The sequence below is a fragment of the Bos taurus genome, chromosome 11 (genome assembly GCF_002263795.3).
Source record: "Bos taurus isolate L1 Dominette 01449 registration number 42190680 breed Hereford chromosome 11, ARS-UCD2.0, whole genome shotgun sequence".
NCBI lineage: Eukaryota > Metazoa > Chordata > Mammalia > Artiodactyla > Bovidae > Bos > Bos taurus.
Genome location: NC_037338.1, coordinates 41,179,790 through 41,202,113, shown reverse-complemented (window position 1 = coordinate 41,202,113; position 22,324 = coordinate 41,179,790). Strand labels below are relative to the sequence as shown.

Below are 22,324 nucleotides of genomic sequence, written 5' to 3'. Positions count from 1 at the left end.
CACAATAGTATACAATTTCCCTTATGAAATGCAATAATGTAAGTGAAAAAATAGGCAACTCCCTCAGACCCCTAATGATCTTATAAATACAGGTTTTAAGTCATTTATGAAGCTATTAAAATAATTTCTACCATCTGTAATTCTCACAGTTTCCTATTTTATTTAAAGAACAAATTTTGACTCTTTGAAACAGCTTTATAAATCACTTTTCTTCTACATTTTCAGTACATATAGTGGTTTCTTCAGTTACAGATCTGAGCTATAGAAAAATGCAGTATTGGATTCCTAAATATATCTAGAACTTCCATTTCCTAACTAAAACCTCTCACCATCTTACACTGCTTCGTTTCTATCACCAAGCACCTGGCTTTCTCTACGAATTTTTTTTTCCACACACAAAAAGCTAAAAAAGTATTTAAATTATAAAAATTTTCAGTGATGAGACAAGAAAACAAAGGCATGTAAAAGTATGGATGTTATTTGTTTACCCAATGCACTCACGCTCTAGTACCTATGCCTACCTATAAGCCTCACAAAGCAATTCAGACTCTTTGTCAGTAACATCAAAAATTATACATGCAGCAGACCTTTCAGTGACTCACGAGGAGTCATGATTGTTAATGGCTCATTTACAAATGCCAAGGCTCCACTTTCTGGAGCTACCTGGCATGATTTTGAGAGTTTTCAATAAGATGGTAGACTTGAAGTGCTCGGAACAATGCTTGAGATGTAAGTATGTCAGATGCCTCTCACCGCATTCCTCCTCTGACACCCTAATGACAAAAATGGCCCCAGAAGAATCTTCTTCTGGGGAGAAGCTCTAGATTGCTTTCCATGCTAATTTTAGACTTTTCCTGTTGCAGGAGGTTGGTAAGGCCATCATTCCTTAACATTCAGTAAGTGACAGCTCTAGGAAATGGAGAAAAAAGCTTCCTCCTGAGTTATGCCCGGACATGCCCTCATTAACTTATTTCTGCCTATTTGGAACTTTGCTTCTGCTAGACTGTCCTTTCAGCTTATCTTCCCAAAATAGGCAGTGGTGGAGATTATTCCTTTTAGCAACAATTACGAATACATTTCTTGCCTCTCCCTTGCTTGTCTTCTCATGTGGCATAGCTACATATACATCAGAATGTTCAATGCTTGTTTCCCCATTTTCTTCGTGTGCACTGCTGTAATGAAAATATCATAAACTAGGTGGCTTAAACAACAGAAATGTGTTTCTTACAGCTCTAGAGCCTGGGAAGTCTGAGCGCAGAGTGCCAGCATGTTTCAGTTCTGGTGAGGGCCATCCTCCGGGATCACAGATGGTTGTCTTCTTGCCCTCACACAGCAGAGAGGAGACAGGGAGAAAAAGAAGGACAGAGACTGGGAGCACCAGCACTCTCATGTCTCTTAGGATCTCTAATCCCACACAAAAGTTCCACCCTCATGATCTAATTACCTCTCAACAACCCCCACCTCCTAATACCATCCCATTACGGGCTGCCGTTTCAGCTTACAAATTTTGGGAGGACACACATATGCAGTCTATAGTTCTGATCTTCTAACTCTATTCTACTCCATCATTTGAAAATCCCAGTCTTTAATGACCAAGTACTTTAAGTTTTCCTTGACAAAGCCTGGCATTGCCTTCATGCTGATCAAATTCTGGCTCTCTGGCAATGCTCCCATCTAGCTCAGAAGCCTCAAAATAAGTCAGCGTTTCAAAAGAGGGCAGTCCTAAAAGAAAAGGTTATAATGGAAATACTGTTATTAGGATGAAGTGGAAAGAGCATCAGTTTTCCATTTTAGTGTGTGCATCCTAAGTCGCTTCAGTCATGTCCAGCTCTTTGCTACCCCATGCCCACCAGGTTTCTCTGTCCATGGGATTCTCCAGGCAAGAACACTGGAGTGGGTTACCATACCCTACTCCAAGGGAATCCTCACAATCCAGGGATCAAACCCACATCTCTTAGGTCTCCTGCATTGGCAGGCAGATTCTTTACCACTAGCGCCACCTGGGAAGCTGCCGTTTTAGTATAGGAATCCTTTGTTGTTTTTCACAGGATGCCAGGATTCTACCACATACAAGTTAAACCATGACCTAACCATTTAAAAAATGTGCAATGTTCTTGGGGAAAGTACCAAGGAGTCAATTTCTATAAATTAAATATTTAAGGTCAGACTTCAGATGCCTGAGCCAAAGTATTTTTTGAGATAAATATCATTGTTGTTGCTCAGTCACTAAGTCATGTCCAGCTCTTTGTGATGCCATGGACTGCAGCAATCAGGCTTCCCTGTCCTTCACCATCTCCCGGAGTTTGCTCAAACTCACATCCATTGCGTCAGTGATGCTATCCAATATCTATAGTTACTTAATAAATGTTTGCTGATTTATATTACTTCACTAATGTATAAAATATTCTGAGAATGAGGGAATTCTAATATAGATAATTTTAGAATCTTTAAGGTCATATATCACAAAATCAGGAGCCCCACAAAAGAATCTGAATGTTAAAACATTTATTTCATCATAAAAAGAAAGCTTAAAAAAGAAAAAACCCTTTTAATATATTATACAAAATCTTATTCTGAACAGAAATCATTTAGTCACTAGTCTAGAAAAAAATTATATTCCTCCCTTTCCCACCTAACTATATCTCAATCTCTCCTCTAGTTACCAAAAATACTTCCCCTTTGGCCACACGATAGACTCATCAGCAATAGTTTGGACATGCTTTTTGGCATTAATCTATCCTTAATATTTATGCATTTCAAAGAAGCCCAAAGAATAAGTTGAATAATGAGGAATAATTTAAACAGTGCATGCGAATTGTCGGGAAGAAATGAAGAGGAAATTGTGTCAAAACAGAATGTTCATATTATAAAAAAAGAAAAAAAAGAAAAGAATGATTCGTAGTGCCTAGTGACTTCTCAAAAATATTCAATCCCATTAGAACGAACTTTGAAGATGTCACCAGTGCTCATGAAAACTCTTAAAGCACAGAAACTATGCCCTCCAACACTTGAAAACAGACAAATACACTCTTTTGAGGAATATCATGAACATTTTTTAGGAACTGTTTTGGCTAGGTCTGCTACAAGCGTTGGTACTGGCAAGAGACACATTTGTATTCATTTCTGTATTCACTGTAAAACCCTAGAATTTTGCCCAGTTGTCATCTCTTGAAGCAGTCTCAAGACTATAGACAATTTTCAACATGAAAATTGTACTAGCTGGGTGATAACATCCTCAACTAAGTGTAGACAGGTTTAAAGAAACTTGATACAGCATTTACTTCTTTAAACAAGTCTCCCTCTTTTCTCATTGTTTGCTTTCATCTATAGCAGCCTCCATTTTTTTCTATTCTGTATAAATCTCTATATTCTTAAGAATGTATCAGTGACAGGAATGCCGTCCTTTCTTAAAGTGCTCTGTACAGTACAACCTATAGAGAATGATAATAAATTGAAATTTTTCTTGTATCACTTTTAAAAGTTATTTTATCTTACTAATACCAGTCATACTAAGAAAAACTGTTCAAACGTCATTTTTCAGTATGCTTTTAATCTGATAGGTACACCCATTTAATATCTGTAAGTTCGAGAAAGAAAAGCAAAGGAATACAAATGGATCAACAATAAAGAAAGATAAGGATTAAAAGATTGGTTACGATGGCATTTTAATTCAGCTCTTCCTAGCTGTACGTGAAATGGGTACAAAATGTACAAATTCTGTGTTCTTTCCCAGACAGAGCTTCTTTTCTGTTTGATTTTTTTTGTTGTTTCATTGCACATTTTGGTTGCAGTTTACTTTTCATAGCCTCCAACAGGCACCGCGTTGTTCTCTAGAAGTTTTGAGGGGGTTTCTGTGTGTGGTGTTTTAATTTATGAATATTTATCCTATGTTAAGTCCCACTTCCTCTTAGAGGATTCTGGACTCAGAGGATGCAGAGAACACACGGCAGGAAGTCACATGGCAATTTGTCGCCAGACGGGTAGCTTCGTCAGCCAGGCCATTGCCGTGTGTTGTGAGTGAGTCTGCCCCCACAGCAAGCTGAGGAACAGAGCGGACTCTAATGAAGAAGCAACCCCCTTCCTTTAGAAATGACCAGCATTATTCCCTTGTGAATTCAGTATCACAAACTATTCAGACAAGTGTAACGTGGTCTCCAAATGGAAACAGAGTGTTCAAGTTTTAAAACTGTTGTTCACATGATACACATTAAAAAAAAAAAACTATCTTTTAAATGCATTTGAGTTCTGTTCTCACTTTTTGCAAACTCTCTCTCCCTGGGATATTTGAGATTCTTTCACGTGGTACCTCTGAAAACCAAAACCAAAATCGTACAGTTTACTTTTTACGGTTCGCCTATTTTGAGGGAAAAAAAAGTTCAATAAATCATTCATACATTAAGACTGATTACCAGTGTGTAAAGTGGAATGCAGAATTACCTTAGATAGATGACACACGATGCTTTTCAGGATGGCAGCTAATTTCCAGCAGAAAGGTCATACAAAAAATAATGTGATTAGAAGAGGTGGAAGGAAAAAAAAAATAGCCACAAATTTGGACATGGACCAAATTCCTTTTTTGCCACTGTAACCGAAAACCATTGCTTCAATATTTAATGAAACGCTTATGCTACAGCACCTGGTCACATTGTCAGCACTGCCTAACCACGGCCTCCCCCGTGGGTCATTACTGCAGCCATCTGAAAAGGGGGCAAACTGTTCATAGACAACAATAATGCCAGTCTTTAAGAATCTACAGCTACAAAACAGCAGGAGACAGAGTTACTTTGGCTTTGATCTTGGGAAAAATGGCTGGGGGCAAAATGCTGTTTCCTACCATCAGAGACTATACAGTTAGCAATAATTCTGTAAGTCAAAGCCATTCACAGGACTCAACTTGGCTGCCCTGCTTCCCTTTCTCTCTCCCCTTGCAGAAAGCTAGCAGCTCCTGGTGAGAGATCCTTGTCAACAGGAAAACACTAGTTCACGCTACCCTGCTAATGATCCAATGCATCAATACCTCAAACAATCACAACAAGCAGATGTCCTAAGTTAATATAGACTTCCCTGGGATTTTCCCTGTGAAAAGTGGCTTTAAAAGGCATTAGTCTTTTGGACTCACTAGAGAACGGCTAAATCTTGGAACCAATTCCTCGGGCATGTGAACCTCAGCCTAATGGAATTTAATTACTTTAGTGGTATTAATCATCTGTACAGTAGAGCAAAGAGTATTTTATTACCACTTTTAAGGGTTATCGGCACATTTATTTCAAATGAACTGTCAAACTGCGTTACGTGTAAGGCATGCCGGGTTTGAATTCCGCAGCTCAGGTGAAAATAAATTTACAATTTAAAACTCTTCCCCTATCATCAGCATTCCACCCATTAATAGTGGCAGCACATATGTAAGACTCTCAAAATTAAAGGAAATTAAGTGTTGAATTAGCGATTCATTTTTTACTGTCTGGTTTTATTTCTTATTCCAACCATTTTGACTACTCATTTGCAAAGGTTGCTTTATACCAAGGACCCCAGGAACACCAATTGGTATCAAATAGGCTGTGACACCATTACAGGCTTAGTTACAGAAAAGTGACGCTAATCTTGTCCATTATCAGGCAACAAGCACCAGCTCAATAGTATAAGATGCCTCCAATTCACACCGTGCAGCAAATGCTTTTGTTTTTGTTCATATTCAGGGAAAATGAATGTGTACTTCTCTCTCCTCTTGGTTGTTTTTAGCCTTATTTGAATTGTTCTATAAAGAACTCGAAGAAACTCTTGCATCATTTATAAAGCTCTCCTCCTGTGCTAAATAGATCCAAGAGTGGATTGCAAGATGCAAACTCAGGTTAATTCTGTAGATTTCAGTAAACTTTGTCCTAAAGCATTCTACAGAACCCAGGGGTAAAAACTACAAGAGTGGAACTGGGGAAAATGCAGGACAAGGGTCCGGTAGAAATGAGGCCAGAGCACTCTCTATGGCTCTGGAATCAGACTGCCCGAGTTTTAATCCTCCCAAGTATTAGTTATGCCACTGTGATGTGGAGCCTGGCGGGCTACAGTCCAAAGGGTCCGAAAGAGTCAGCCACAGCTGAGCAACTGAACGTGATGGAAAGCACGTACAAATTTACATGGTCTTTGTTCGCAGTCCCTGGCGCTAAGCTCCTCAAACTCATAATTTCTAGAGTGATAGGAGTATTTTTGTCATTCACATGGAGCCCCTTTTGAGCTAATATCAACAATGCGACGTAGGGTGGGGTCCCTAGATAGCTTCAGGATGGGGCTGGTCAGCAGAAAGATCAAGTGTTCAGAGGATTGGAACTTGCAGCCCCACAGATCAACATGGGTATAGGGAAGAGTGGAGGTGCTGTCGAAAACCCTTGAACAACAAGATTTGATGAGCTTCCAGGCTGGTGAACCAATGGAGGTGCTAGGAGAGTGGTACCCTCAGGGAGGGCCTGAAAGCTTCACACCCCTCTCCCCACACCTTGCCCTAAGTATGTCTCCCATCTAGATGTTCCCGTGTTAACTTCTTTTATAACAAGATGACAATCTAGTAAGTAAAATGTCCCTCTGAGTTCTGTTTGCTAGATCAGCTCTCGCAAATTAATCCAACCCAGTGAGAGAACTGTGGGGACCTCTGATCTATAGCCAGTTGGTCAGAAGCTCAGGGATCTAGGTAGACTTGAGATTGGCATCTGAAATTGAAGGAGGGCAGACTTGTACAACTTAACCTGTGGGATCTGATGCCATTTCCTGGTGGATGGTGTCAGAATTGAGCAAATTGCTTGGTGTGCTGGGGAAAATACACATACCAGAGACATCTTTAAGTAAATTCTTTAACCTCCTCGGTGTCTTAATCTGTAAAATGGGAATATAATCATAGGCTCATATTAAGGTTCAAAGATTATATACAAATAAAATAATCTTAGCCCAATGCCTGGTTTAGAGTGGGCTCTGTTATATTGTTGTTATGATTACAAGGAAGATACACAATATTTGAAAAGCTATATATTCCACCTTATCCCATGGGTCAATATCATGTTGAATAAATTCCCTATGAATTCCAGTGACTTCTAAGAATCTTCATTTTTCTTCTTCTTCAACCCACCCCTCCTCCACCAAAGTCCTTACATGTAGCCCCCGACCTGCTCCACATCCACCTGCTTAAGGCATTTTCCACTCATCTCATCTCAGAGATATTCTGCAAAGAGAAGCAAATGAGAGCAATTTGTGACATGAGATACGGCATGTGCAAAAGACACATAATTAGTGTCAAAATGGATGCATTTGCTTTTTAAAGCCTATTTGTCCTGTGATTTCAAATGAATCAAGCTGCTATATCTCTCTCAACAGCTTCATACTACTCCATAATGAATTAAATGACTCTTTTGAAAAAAAGTATAAGGTTTATGAATAAAATGCTTTTTCAAATGTTGGGATAAGAAGGACTTAAAAAGACTCTTATGTCTAGTACCCCTACGCTTAAAGATCTTCTCCAAACTCAGAATCTTTGAAAGAAAAGCATTCTCCAAGGAAAAAAAAAACTTTTCCCTCCATCTTTTCAAATCATTATAATTACTAGTGTGGGGTGGAAAAAAGCTACAGTATCAGCAAAGCAGAATAGGGCTCTAAATTTCCCTACCCCTGCTTAGTACTCTGATGTCCTTAGCATGCAATCAAGGCCCCAAATCCTTTTCAAACACATTTCATAAGAGAAGAAAGAATGCCGCACTCAAAGCTCCAAAATGTTTAGATTCTGCTCTTTAGTTTCTCTCTTTCCACTCTATTTCTGTCCTCTGTTGGCTATTCTCTGAATATCCGTTTAGTATTGAAATAACATATGTACCTTGTGAATTCATTTTCTTAATTCTACCTTTGAAACAAGCTTGTTCCTCCAAGTTTCCCAAACCTTAGTCTTTACTAATCTCCTTTCAAATCTGAAAATAGGAACAAAGAATTTGTGAGCCTGACTAACAGCAGTCCATAGAAAAGGCATAAACATCATTTGAACTTTAGAATCATCCAGACAGAGCTATGGATGACTAAAGGAGAGAGTGTTAATAAATAACTTAATCAAAAGTAGTTAGACAGTCAAGAAAACAGTCTGAGCTGGTGCAGCTAGAAACATGCACATCCAGATCATACACAAGCCCAATTTCTAGAGTGCATGCTTCCTGTGTTGGCAGGAAGTTAAAATTAATAATAGATTTATGCAATTAATCTTTTCCTCTTTGAAAACACACAAAAATTCAGGAAAGACCTTCTCAGATTCCATCTAATAGTCCAGGAAAGTTAAGTTTACCTCATCGTTATCACCTGCATTATAAAAACTAATGTCACTGCAAAGACTGCAAACTAGGCTCACAGGGAAGGGTTTAGAATTTAATCCTGCTGCTGCTGCTGCTAAGTCGCTTCAGTTGTGTCCGACTGTGCGACCCCATAAACAGCAGCCCACCAGGCTCCCTGCCCCTGGGATTCTCCAGGCAAGATCACTGGAGTAAGTCGCCATTTCCTTCTCCAATGCATGAAAGTGAAAAGTGAAAGTGAAGTCGCTCAGTCGTGTCCGACTCTTCGTGACCCCATGGACTGCAGCCCACCAGGCTCCTCTGCTCATGGGCTTTTCCAGGCAAGAGTACTGGAGTGGGGTGCCATTGCCTTCTCCCAGAATTTAATCCTAGTTTCCTTTTATTCTTCATTGTGAAATAAGATAATATTAATCATCTTAACAAGCACACAAGAATAAATGAGATAAAATGCATATACGAGGTTAAACTAACTAGATCTAACATATTATAAAATGACAACTATATTAAAGGAAAAAATAAAGCAATTTCATTTTATTTTTTCCTTAGAGGAAGCCCCAGGCTTCACATAGGGAGCTCTAGCTATTTTTAGTTCTAAGTAATAGGCACAAAGTATACTTTGTAGTAAACATAAAAAGTCTCTCATGAATCCACATCCTCTAAGCCTAGAATTCTTTGAGGATAATTTTCCTGTCCCTCGGGTATTTGTCTCTAGAGTTGGCCATGATCCCTATTTAAATGATAAACCCTGGTAGCTGCTATCAGAAACTGTTGACTAAGTTCCCAGATGCACATAGCAATGGGCTAATGGAGATATCATACAAACCCAGTGGATCTTTATACTCTAGAGGGGAAACGCTAAAGTGACATGGATGTATATAACTGAAAATAAACAAAGGTGGGACAAAAGCTAGTGAGAGCCCTTCCTTCTTAAAACTTGTAAAATCTCTAAGCTTGTTATGTATTAAAAATTCCTATTCATTAATCACTTGGTAATTTTATTTCAGAGTATAAAACTGTCACTATCAGGATCATCAATATTATTGATATGATTGCATAAATTGTGGTGCAACTATTGATGTAATATTATTGTGTGAAATTTATCACTGAGAGCTTATCGTAACACAGGAATATGTTTTTGCTACAATGAAAAGAAATAGAAAACAACTGTTCCCATGGTATGATTACCTCTCTATAAAATGAAACGACCAAGCACCAAGTATGGATAGAGCATTGGAAGAAAACACCTCAAAATGCTAACTGTGATCACTTGAGCTGGTAACAGTAAGAATGTTTTCTCCCATCTAGTTTTCCAAAATTTACTAATATTCTGTAATAATTTTTTTTTTTTTTGCTGAGAAAACACATGTGCGAGTTGTTTTGTTACTTTGTTTTTATAAAAAAAGAGAGAGAAGAGGCTTTATTTTATACTTGCATTTCACCGTAGAAGGATATAAACCTACAGTTAATGTTACGTGTCATTTGAGGACAGAGGTAGGTACACAGCTTTGTAAAGATTAAGGTTATTAGCAGGGAAGTTTCCGTTTCCATCACTGATGCTCCTATTCAGTTCTTTTTAATCAACAACTCTTTTCTAATCCCAGAACACTGGTTTTCAGTATCATTTCACTTCTCAGATAATATTGCTTTTATTTATTATTTAGGTTCATCTATCTTATTTTACTATAAGCATCGTTCACCTAATTACCAAAATGTCCTTTATTATGCTATTTAGGAAGACAAATGGCTTCCCACTCAACAAAACTTATTTTTCAGAGATACACTGTCTTTACATGAATTCATTCCCCATTTACTCATTTTTTTCCATTCCTCTGGATATTTTCATTCTCTGCTTGACACGTCTTAAGGTGTACTGACTGAAATTAGACTTGGTATTCTAGATGAAAGTGTATCATTATTTGATATAACATCAACTCAATATTTCCAGATTATTTTCTCCACTTTTGAATGCACCCTGGAGTCCTATTTGCCTTCCTAACTGCCTCTGTGTGATGGGAGTCTTCTTCCTTGAGCTGTCCATGATGACTCCTAATTCATTTAAACAGCACACAGTGTTTTAATCATATCTGTTTTCACAGATAATCACATCTTTTTATAAGCGGAACTGTTCTTTTGCTAACTTAGCTTTTCTTTTATGTGTGATGTTCTAGGTCATATAAGTAATACAGTATTCAAAGATACAATGACAAAAAGTAATGTTAGCTCAGAGGCAAAAAAAATTATGTTTCAAACGTGATGTTCATCATTTCTACAAATATATGAGAATTACCACTAAAACATTTTCAAATGAGTGAATATTGGAATATTTAACACTTACGAAAGAGATTTATGTGCCTATCTTATTTTTCATAAATGTCTTTGCCATTTTACTAATTAACCAAAGATATCTTTGTTTAGACAAATTTTGTCTCCATCACAGCCTATGCTCTTTCTACATAACTTTTTCCTGCAGTAAAATTAAAGTGCTCAGTTTTACACACTAATCATCTTCTAGGTAACAGATTGCAATATTTTGAATACAAAAGTATGAGACAGGAAGATGGGACTTTTGGGCTCTCATCCCGGATCTTCCGCCCAATGTGTTCTGTGCTCTTGGAAATGGACTGCTTTCTCCTCTGCTTCATTGAACTTGTTCAAAGAATAGATGTAGCAATTTTAACTACCTTACAAGATGTCGCAATTTGTATGGTTTAAAAATATATATATGAGTCTTGATTCAATTATTTTGCCTCAGATTACATTTGAATGTTCCTGATCACATCTTTATACATCTTCCTAAAATTACTACTGGTGAGCACAGGTCTGAATGCAGAATCCCCAACTTCAGTTTTGTGGCTGAACTTAATTCACTGTTAAAGCATTTAGGTTCTTTCCAACCAGGCTCAGCTTTCAAAGCATACTCTTACTGCAAAATTGAAAGAAGGCATTCCCCTGCATCTGCAGTACTCATACTTTTCATGATCCCAAAGTCTTTCCTTTCAAAATTTAGTCAATATTTAGTTGGAAAGAAATGTCACTTTGTCAATTTGAAGCAATAATTTAATCTTATTCTAATTTTGCCCTTCTAGAATGCCTCTCATCTACTTGGATGAAACATGCTCAGGACATAAATATTAGAACTTGCAGTGGTCTTAAAGCATAATCAGTGAAATAAACATCATATAAATATATACATAGACTTGAATTTATATTGCATACTTCTTTGAAATAGTTACTCTCTTCCCCTTGACACATCCCAATTGCATACTAATTTAGTTAGTGGTTGCTAAGGTGTTGACTCATTTTGTTACAGAGATAAAAGAAAAAAAAAGATTGATACATGGATGGAAATATGAATAGTGCACAGTAGGTACTTAGAAATAATGCCAACTCATTCATTTATTTCATTCTGTAGATTTCCACTGAGTATTAATTATGCACCAAGCACTAGTCTATGAGCTGGGACTAGAAAAGTGAACAAAACAGAAGTCTTTTCCATCACTGAACTTACACATAAACACAAAATATGAATTAGGCAGATCTCTATGCACTAACAGTTTCTGGAGGACCAAAATGGCCATTGGAGAAGGCAATGGCACCCTACTCCAGTACTCTTGCCTGGGAAAATCCCATGGACGGAGGAGCCTGGTAGGCTGCAGTCCTAAGAGTCGGGCACGACTGAGTGACTTCATTTTCACTTTTCACTTTCATGCATTGGAGAAGGAAATGGCAACCCACTCCAGTATTCTTGCCTGGAGAATCCCAGGGACAGAGGAGCCTAGTGGGCTGCCGTCTATGGGGTCGCACAGAGTCGGACACGACTGAAGCGACTTAGCAGCAGCAAAATGGCCATTATCTACAATTTCATGCACTTCAGCCTAAATAATGTCAAATGATGGAAAGTGACACGGAGAACAATAAAGCTGAGGTAAAAGAGAGAGTGATTCTATGTGGGCTGTTACCCTTCTAAATTGGGTAGTGGAGAAGGAAGGGACCTTACATAAGTGAGAGAGCAGGATGTCAGTCTCGCTCAGGAAATCTCTGGAAAGAGCAGGCAAAGCATGGGAAACAAGAGAAACAAAATTCTGAAGCAGGATTGGATTTGGTTACTGAGAAAAAGCATAACTACAGTGTGGCTGGAGCGGGGTGGACATGGAAGAAGAATATAGATGGTGAGATGAGGGAGACAGAGCAGGGGCTGGGGGCAGAAGGTCACGTGGAACCACATGGCGGTAGCAAAGAATTTGATTTTACTCTGAGAAGACTGGGAATTTTTGGAGGGCCTTGAGCAGAGAAGTAATATGATGCAATTTGCTTTTGAATAGGACTATCGTAGTTGTAAAGGGTGGAGAAGAAGAGCATCTAATGGATAGAGAGAAGGGCAGAGTAAAGAGGTATTTTAGGAGGCTGTAACATGGAGCTCATTGGTGACTTTAGCAAGAATTGCTTTGATGGAACAATGGAACAAAAACCTGATTGGAATAGGTTCAAGAGAGAATGTTGGGAGAAAATTACTAAATATAACATTTTAACAGTATTTCTGGGCACTTCCCGGGCAGCCTAGTGGTTAAGAATCCACCTTGCAATACTGCAGATGAGGGTTTGATCGCTGCTCAGGAACTCAGATCCCACAGGCCCTGGGGCAACCAAGACCAAGTGCCGTAACTACTGAGCCCAGGCACCACAACTAGAGAGAAGCCCATGCACTGCAACCACGACCAACACAGCCAAACAAATAAATATATAAATACACAAAAGGAGTATTTCTATTAAAAAATGGTGTAATAGGTGGCATGGCATTTTCAGTTAAAAAAAAATTTTAATGATATATGAAAGGATGGCATATTTATGTTGCTGATGGCAGTAATCCAGTAGAGAAGTAAGAAATGACGTTAAAGAAGAGAGAAAGGAGAATTTCTGGGAAAATCTCCTGGAATAGAGAAGATGAGGTGAAAGCCAGTGCAGGATCTTGAGCTTGGTCTTTGGAAGGGCACAGGGAGTTTATCTACAGCAATATCCATGTGAAAATACTCTTCATAAAGAATATGAAAGTGACTTGACTAGGGAAATGTACTATGATTTCCAGGTAGCACTAAAGGCCCACTTTGGTTAGTGACAAGGTGGGTTTTCTGCTATGGTTGTGAGTTTTCCTTCAGATACTCAGTTGTGAGTCCATGGGGTCTCTAGGAGTCGGACACGACTGAGCGACTTCACTTTCACTTTTCACTTTTATGCATTGGAGAAGGAAATGGCAACCCACTCCAGTGTTCTTGCCTGGAGAATCCCAGGTGGGCTGCCATCTATGGGGTCGCACAGAGTCGGACACGACTGAAGCAACTTAGCAGTAGCAGCAGCACTCAGTTGTGAGGGTAAGAAGTAAAGGGTTGATCTAACCAGGGTGGGAATTTTTCCAGATAGGATGAAAAGAGAGGGAACATGAGACTGAATGATTATAATCGAGGACAACTGAATCTTACTAGAAGTTATGAAGGTGGTAATGAGAAAAAAGTAAAAATGATTGATAGATGGTAGGGAAAGTTGAGACACTAGAAGGGGAGAGCTGGAAAAATAAAGATAGTCATTGGAGAGTAGGAAGCTTGAGACTGAGACTTTACCAATAGATAAAGTTATTGGTATTGACAAGGTCTAGGGTAGCGGCACAGAGTCGGACACGACTGAAGTGACTTAGCAGCAGGGTAGTGATGCTCAGAAGTACCTGGAAGGCTTGACGAAGGAATTACTGGACTTCACACTCAGTTTCCAATTCATTAGGTTTAGGGCTGAGCCCCCAAATTTGCATTTCTAATAAGTCCCAGGTGATGCTGAGTCTGCTAGTCTGAAGACAACACTTTGACCCACTGGTCTGGGCTGCGATCTTCGGTTAGGTAGGATGAAAAACGAGATCACTGTGCAAGAAGAGCTCAAGGAACTTGGAGGCTGGGGTTTTGGAAGAGTCGCCCATGTGACTAATACATGAACAGAGTCATTTAATCCACATATAGATTTCATTCATCAACCAATTGTGAGTCCAGCGCTGCATTCAGTGTGAGGGCTCTTTTAAATTAAAAAACAAACAAATCAAGAAGCACCTTCACTGGGACTTCCTTGGTGGTCCACTTGTTAAGAACATACCTGTCAATGCAGCAGGTTCAATCCCTCATCCTGGAAGATCCCACATGCCCTGGGGCAAGTAAACACGTGCACCACAACTACTGAGCCTGCATTCTGGAGCCCGTGTTCCACAAGAGAAGCTACTGCAATCAGGGGCCCAAGCACTGCAACTAGAGAGTGGTCCCCACTCACTGCAACGAGAGAAAGCCCATGTGCAGCAACAAAGATCCAGTGCAGCCAAAAGTAAATTAAATAAACACATAAGGAGGCTTCCCTGATGGCTCAGCAGGTAAAGAATCCGCCTGCAACACAAGAGACACAGGAGACATGGGTTCAATCCCTGGGTTGGGAAGATCTCCCAGAGGAAGAAATGGCAACCCATTCCAGTATTCTTGCCTGAAAAATCTCATAGACAGAGGAGCCTGGCGGGTTACAGTCCGTAGGGTGGCAAAGAGTGAGACATGACTGAGTGACTAAGAACAAATAAATAAAAGAAGATCCTTTATTTAAAAAAAAAAAAAAAGACACACCTTCACATCTGTAAGACTTACACTTTAAAATCATGGCTGCCCCACAGAAAGATGCAATACATTTATAGGCTTATTTATTCCATTGTGAAGTAAAGAATTCCTGGTGCACTTTGGCCAGGGCAACGAACATGTGTTTCTGAAAAGCGACACTTAAATGAAGTAATTTAAATCTCTGGGAAAGCTTGTTACAAATTTTACCTAATCATTTCATAAAGTGAACATCACCTTATTTATAAATTTAGATTTTTATGTATTGAGTATTTTTATAAATGTATTAACGTTGTATGGTAAAATAAGGTAAGAGTGAAAAGTAACATACAGAACAACTCTCTTTGATAGTACTGTCAACAACCAGATAAAAAAGCCTTTGACTCAGCTCTGTCACTATTTTAGTGTATGCACTTAGACTAAACTCAGTTCTAAACTCAGCTATGGTAGTATCGCTAACCCTATCTTTGAGTCTGCCTAGTACAGTCCATGGGATCGCAAAAGAGTTGGACACAACTTAGAGACTAAACAAGATATTTCTGAGTCACTTTGAGAATCCGATAAAAATTTGGGGCTCTTTACCCATAAGGGGAAGAAAAAGTCTCCAAGCACACAATATTATTCATTTAATTTCAGGAAGCTTAATAATGCTATGAGGAAATCAACCTTGAATATTCGCTGATGCTGAAGCTGAAGCTCCAATACTTTGGCCACCTGATGTGAAGAGCTGACTCACTGGAAAAGACTCTGAGGCTGGGAAAGATTGAAGGCAGGAGGAGAACGGGGTGACAGAGGATAAGAGGTTGACTGGCAACACTGACTCAATGGACATGAATTTGAGCAAACTCTGGGAGGTAGTAAAGGACAGGGAAGCCTGGTGGGCTGCAGTCCATGAGATCACAAAGAGTCAGACACAACTTAGGGACTGAACAACAATAACAAAGAACTCTATGAAGACTATCCATATTAAGTGTCCCCTTCAATCTAACCACAGAAATTAACCACAGATACAACTGCAAAAAATACATACATATATATATATATATATTCTTTCATATCTTTCATTGATCCATAAGAGACACAGCCCTTTTTACAAAAAGGAAATCTCTTTGTGAAAAAGTAAATAAATGAATAAAATATATGTTCAAAGCACAAAAAGATTTATAACTATTTCTTTGGTAATCAAAATCAAATCAACAAAACCTAAAATGGTCTGTGAAGCATACAAAGGATTATAAGGTATGGTTTTGGATCTCAAAACCATACTATCCTATATACTATAGTTTTTTACCATGAAAAAAGGAATAGAAGGTACACACACATAAAATCTACCTGAAAATGCATGTTGCCAGGAGTTGTGCTCAATCACTCAGTCATATCTGATCCTTTGCAACCCCATGGACTGTAGCCCACCAGGCTCCTCTGTCCATGGGATTATCCAAGCAAGAATACTGGAGTGGGCTGCCATTTTCTCCTCCAGGGGATCTTCCAGACCCAGGGATCAAACCCACGTCTCCCATGTCTTCTGCACTGGCAGATGGATTCTTTTACCCTAAGCCATCTGGGAAGCCCACCTGAAAATGTATGGATCCAAGTAAAGATTCCAGGAGGCAAAAAGAGAGTTGCTTGAACATTGACTATAAACGTGTTGTCAAAATAAAAGCTCAAATATTCAGTCACTAAGGCAATGTCTGCTGACATCAGAATAGTGAAGAACAGGCTTTCTGAAAAAAAAAAAAAATAATAAGCCTGAAGTTGGGCATTGTAGAAGGATGTGAAATAAATGAAATTAACATGTAGAAAGGATGTCTCAGAGACAGAGATGGCTGGTTACCTGTTGGTCTGAAATCTGATATGTGTGGCAATTCTCCATCAGAATGCACCAGGCCTGTCATTAGAGAGTGAAATGGGCCAAACAATGTGCAAAAGACATCAGCAGAGCCGAGGAGCAGATTCAAATGAATGCAGAAGCACAAGTACTAAAAAGTCTTCTCTAGGAACATTCAACTGTCAGCCTTGTTCAGAACACCCACCATAATCACGTTCTCATTATCATATATCTGTGAGGACTCCAGAGTTTGCAAAAGTGTTTCACACACATGGCTTCTTTCTTGCAGTTAACAGAATCTATACTGACCTTTTATTAAGCAACTTCTGGGAGATAAACGATGAAGAAAATGGATACAGTTATTTGAGATCTGTAAAATCTGTTGTTGTTGTTGTTTTAAGTCATTAAAAAGCCACACAGTTTGACATAATTTGCACCAAAGGATTAATGCAGCAAGTACCTTCGCTATTGTCCTTTGAGATACCCCTGTTAGATCCAGTTTCGAGTCAAAGAGAGTAACATATTTTGCCTCTGGATAACAGAAAAAGAAAAATGTATATTCTTCTGAATTTCGTAAGTTGCTGAAACAAACGTGTTTTCCTCTTATTTTTGTTTCTTTTACCAAATTCTCCAAATTAAATACATCTGTCAAAATTGGAAATATTCAAGGTATTTGATTAGTAAGTCATCTGGTTAACTTGGGTAGTGTGAACTGAACATAATTTAGTATATTTTTATAATTTGAAACCTTGAAAGGTGACCTGAGGTGGCAGGAAGACAACAGGGCTGATTTGAACTTAAACAGCCTCAGCACTAAAGTGGAAAAGGCTAGTGCTGGAAAAAAAAAAAATCCATGTAATTAATGGTTCTGCTGAGTCAGGATCCAGATTATTAGCGTTTAAATAACATAAAAAATGCAAACCTCACATTTTAATTACTTTAACTATTTCTCCCCTCCTAGATGTGATCTCCTTCATGCTCAGTCTGCAGAATATGCATCTATTTTAAAAGTTGAGAATTTGCTCTTTCTTGGAAATAGGTAATGAAGATCTGATATACTGGGCAAAGCTATCTTTTCTGAATACTCAAAATGTTCTATTACTGAGAAATTTTAAAACTTTATAGAGAAAGCATAATAGAGCCTAAAACGATGGGAAGTTCCCAATTATGTCCCATCAGACTTTAAAAAATCCTGAAACATCTTCTGACTCCTCAAAGGCCAATGTACAATTAAATTTTGCTTTATTTTTAAGGGAAGTTAATTTGGCTCTGATTATTAGAAAATTAGACATCTATAAATTATATATGGAATACATATATATATATATATATATATATATGAATATTTGGCTAAACAAAGCTTTTTATTTTATAATTATCCCAGATGACAGAGTTCACTGTAATTTTTACTCAGTATCTTAATCATTAACAATAAGCTCTTCTTTCTGCAACTATCCACCACAGTGTAGTCAAAAGAAAAAGACTAAATTTCTCTTTTGCCATGCAAGAAAACCTGCATGCACTAGCCTGGAAGCAAAAGATTTAGGAACAAAACCTAAATAAACTGAGAACCAAAAAAAAAATAAATAAAAGCAAGTATCCAATTTCACCCAATATGTGGTGATTAAAATCTCCAAACTACATGTAAAGTTTTGCTGACTGAATTGAGACAGAAGTAAAATAAAGCAAACAAAAGTTTTTTCTATACATTGTTTAAAAAAAAATTATGGATAATCATATGCTCTGCTCCACCAGGAAAAAATAATAAGATTTAAAATTGTTGTAATAAAGCAATGGTTAAGAATACAACTACATTATACTAATTATCATAGTTATACCATTAGCCAATGTAAATTACTACACTTATTAAAGGGACAAAAATGGTTCTGTGCTTAGAGGATACAAATAAGTTATAGTAAGGCTTATAGGCTGAGAGTAAAATTATGCCTGTTTTGCAATAAAAATAATGGTTTTAAATATAAAATAATAAATAACATGGTGATCATGCAAGTGTATGATAATTAGTTTAATTTTTATAGAGGGCAAGACCTCAGTTTTATTATCAATAGTGTATCATGTTCACTTGAGCTCTGTACAACTGTAGCCTTCTTTAGTTAAAGCAAATATTTGGTGTGTCATTATGGCTTTAATTCCTATGAGAGCACATTCTTTTTTTCCCATCTTTTGCACCACTGTAGAAACAAACAAAATGTTTTTCTATACCCCTTGATCTAATTGTTACTTTAAATGTATATAATCTTCCTTCCAAGCCCATCAAGACTTGGGGGATATTCTTGACATCTTGTCCACACCATGAATCAATTACGAAGACCTGTGAATTCTAGTTCTGATGAGCTCTTTAAATATGTTCCCTTCTGTCCCTCTCTTCTACCAATATCCCAGTCCTAATCACTGTCATTTCCTGCCTCAACTCTATCAGTTGGTCTCTCTTCTTACGCCTTAACTCTGAAGCAGTCAGAGCCTTCTCTTGAAGCTTTGTGATGCTCCACAGATAACTTCCAAAATCTTCACTTTGACCTATAAGCCCTGCAGAATCTCAGCCCAACTTACTGTCTGGCTTTATTACTGCCTGATTTTACTATTTACATTCCAATCTTTCCCACCCTTTTTCAGATCCTTCAGTGTTCTGAACTCCTTTCTATCTTAAGGCTTTCCCTCTTTTTCAATGCTCTCCCCCAAGCTATGGCATAGTTAGCTTAACAATCACATCTTTAGAGAAGTTCACTCTGCTATCCACCTAGGTCAAGTCAAATGCTATTGTCCCATACACTAATGTGCCCATATATTATATATATATATATACATTTGTACGCCCCATATACAATGATCATAATTCTAGTTACTTTTTAAAGGTCTATTATTCTATCTTCCCTGTCCTATATATCCCTCCCTTCAAAAATATACTCTTTATAAGGGCAGGGACCATGGAGATCTTATTTTCTACTGGATCTCTAGCCCCCCAAACAAGCCATATTACATAATACAAATGCCCACCAAAAAGCTGAATAGCCCCACAAGATGTTCTATAGCTTTGGTGTTGGGAACCAAGGGTGGCTCCATTAAGAATAAACCAGGGTAAAAAGCAGCAGGAATTAAATCATCTTTTCTAAAAAGACTTTGACCTCATTTACCTCAAACATCTTATTCTGAACATCAGTAAACTGAGGGTACAAATAGTTGCTGGACATTGTTCACCATGTTGTAGGAACATTTTAAGACAATTCTGATGAAAACACTTTCTTAACTATAAAGAGCTGTGCTATACAAATGCAAGTTATTGCTGGGAGATGTGTGTATACGTGTGTATAAATGTTGATTTGAAGATGTATTTAGATATAATTATAAATATTTATATTTCCCCAACTGTGCTGTGATTTTCCTAAGAGTAGAGATTGTGTCTTCTTTTAGTGAAGCAAAAATTGTCTTCGTTTTTCAAAGCTAGAATGAGTAATGCCTTCTTTTCTAGATCTTACCCAGTAATGGGTACATAATGGTTGCCTACAAGTGCTTCATGAATGAAGAGTTTAAGAGTCTTTAATAATCAAGGAACAAAAGTCATGCATAATGACACGCTCTGCAAGTCACAAGGAAATTACATGTAGCTTCTCCTGGGAAAGCTGGTGCATCACTCTGTACCAGCCTTCAAACATACAGATTAAAGCAGTGTGGCTGGATCTAATATGAAATACCCCTGATTACAGTATGGACCTCGGAGAAGGCAATGGCAACCCACTCTAGTACTCTTGCCTGGAAAATCCCATGGACGGAGGAGCCTGGTGGGCTACAGTCCATGGGGTCGCTGCGAGTCAGGCACAACTGAGTGACTTCACTTTGACTTTTCACTTTCCTGCATTGGGGAAGGAAATGGCAATCCACTCCAGTGTCCTTGCCTGGAGAATCCTGGGGACGGGGGAGCCTGGTGGGCTTCTGTCTATGGGGTCGCACAGAGTATGACATGACTGAAGCAACTTAGCAGCACAGTATGGACCTAACAGAAGAAGAAGAAATTAAGAAGAGGTGGCAAGAATACACAGAAGAACTATACAAAAAAGATCTTCATGACCCAGATAACCACGATGGTGTGATCACTCACCTAGAGACAGACATCCTGGAGTGTAAAGTCAAGTGGGCCTTAGGAAGCATCATGATGAACAAAGTTAGTGGAGGTGATGGAATTCTAGCTGAGCTATTTCAAATCCTAAAAGATGATGCCACTAAAGTGCTACACTCAAAATGCCAGCAAATTTGGATAACTCATCACTGGCCACAGAACTGCAAAAGGTCAGTTTTCATTACAATCCCAAAGAAGGGCCATGCCAAAGAATGTTCAAACTACAGCACAATTGCACTCATTTCACACACTAGCAAAGTAATGCTCAAAATTCTCCAAGCTAGGTTTCAACAGTATGTGAACCGAGAATTTACAGATGATCAAGCTGGATTTAGAAAAGGCAGAGAAACCAGAGATCAAATTGCAAACAGCTGTTGAATCATAGAAAAATCAAGAGAATTTCAGAAAAAGATCTATTTCTGCTTCATTGACTATGCTAAAGCCTGTGACTGTGTAGATAACAACAAACTGTGGAAAATTCTGAAAGAGATGGGAATACTAGACCACCTGACCTGCCTCCTGAGAAATCTGTATGCAGGTCAAGAAGCAACAGTTAGAACTGGACATGGAACAATGGACTGGTTCCAAATAGGGAAAGGAGTACGTCAAGGCTGTGTACAGTCATCCTGCATATTTAACTTATATGCAGAGTACATCATGCAAAATGTCAGGTTAGATGATGCACAAGCTGGAATCAAGATTGCCAGGAGAAATATCAATAACCTCAGATATACAGATGACACCACCGTTATGGCAGAAAACAAAAAGGAGCTAAAGAGCCTCTTGATGAGAGTGAAAAAACTGGTTTAAACCTCAACATTCAAAAAACGAAGATCATGGCATCTGGTCCCATCACTTCATGGCAAATAGATGGGGAAACAATGGAAACAGTGAGAGACTTCATTTTCTTGGGCTCCAAAATCACTGTAGATGGTGACTGCAGCCATGAAATTAAAAGACGTTTGTTCCTGGAAAGAAAAGCTATGACCAACCTAGACAGCATATCAAAAAGCAGAGACATTACTTTGCCAACAAATGTTCAACTAGTCAATTTTATGGTTTTTCCAGTAGTCATATATGGATGTGAGAGTTGGACCATAAAGAAAGCTGAGCACCGAAGAATTGATGCTTTTGATCTGTGGTGTTGAAGAAAACCCTTGAGAGTCCTTTGGACTGCAAGGAAATCAAGCCAGTCAATCCTAAAGGAAATCAATCCTGAATATTCATTGGAAGGATTGATGCTGAAGCTGAAGCTCCAATACTTGGCCACCTGATGCAAAGAGCTGACTCATCAGAAAAGATCCTGATGCTGGGAAAGATTGAAGGCAGGAGGAGAAGGGGACAACAGAGGACGAGATGGTTGGATGGCATCACCAACTCAATAGATATGAATTTGAGCAAGCTCCAGGAGATTGTGATGGACAGGGAA

At 38.5% G+C, this 22,324-nt stretch overlaps 1 long non-coding RNA gene across 2 annotated transcripts in view; it reads right to left on the bottom strand.

Moving 5' to 3' along the window:
* LOC107132926 (uncharacterized) overlaps positions 1-22,324 on the bottom strand; it is a 597,452-nt gene that overhangs the window by 490,788 nt on the left and 84,340 nt on the right. The gene's annotated exons all lie outside the window — the stretch shown is intronic.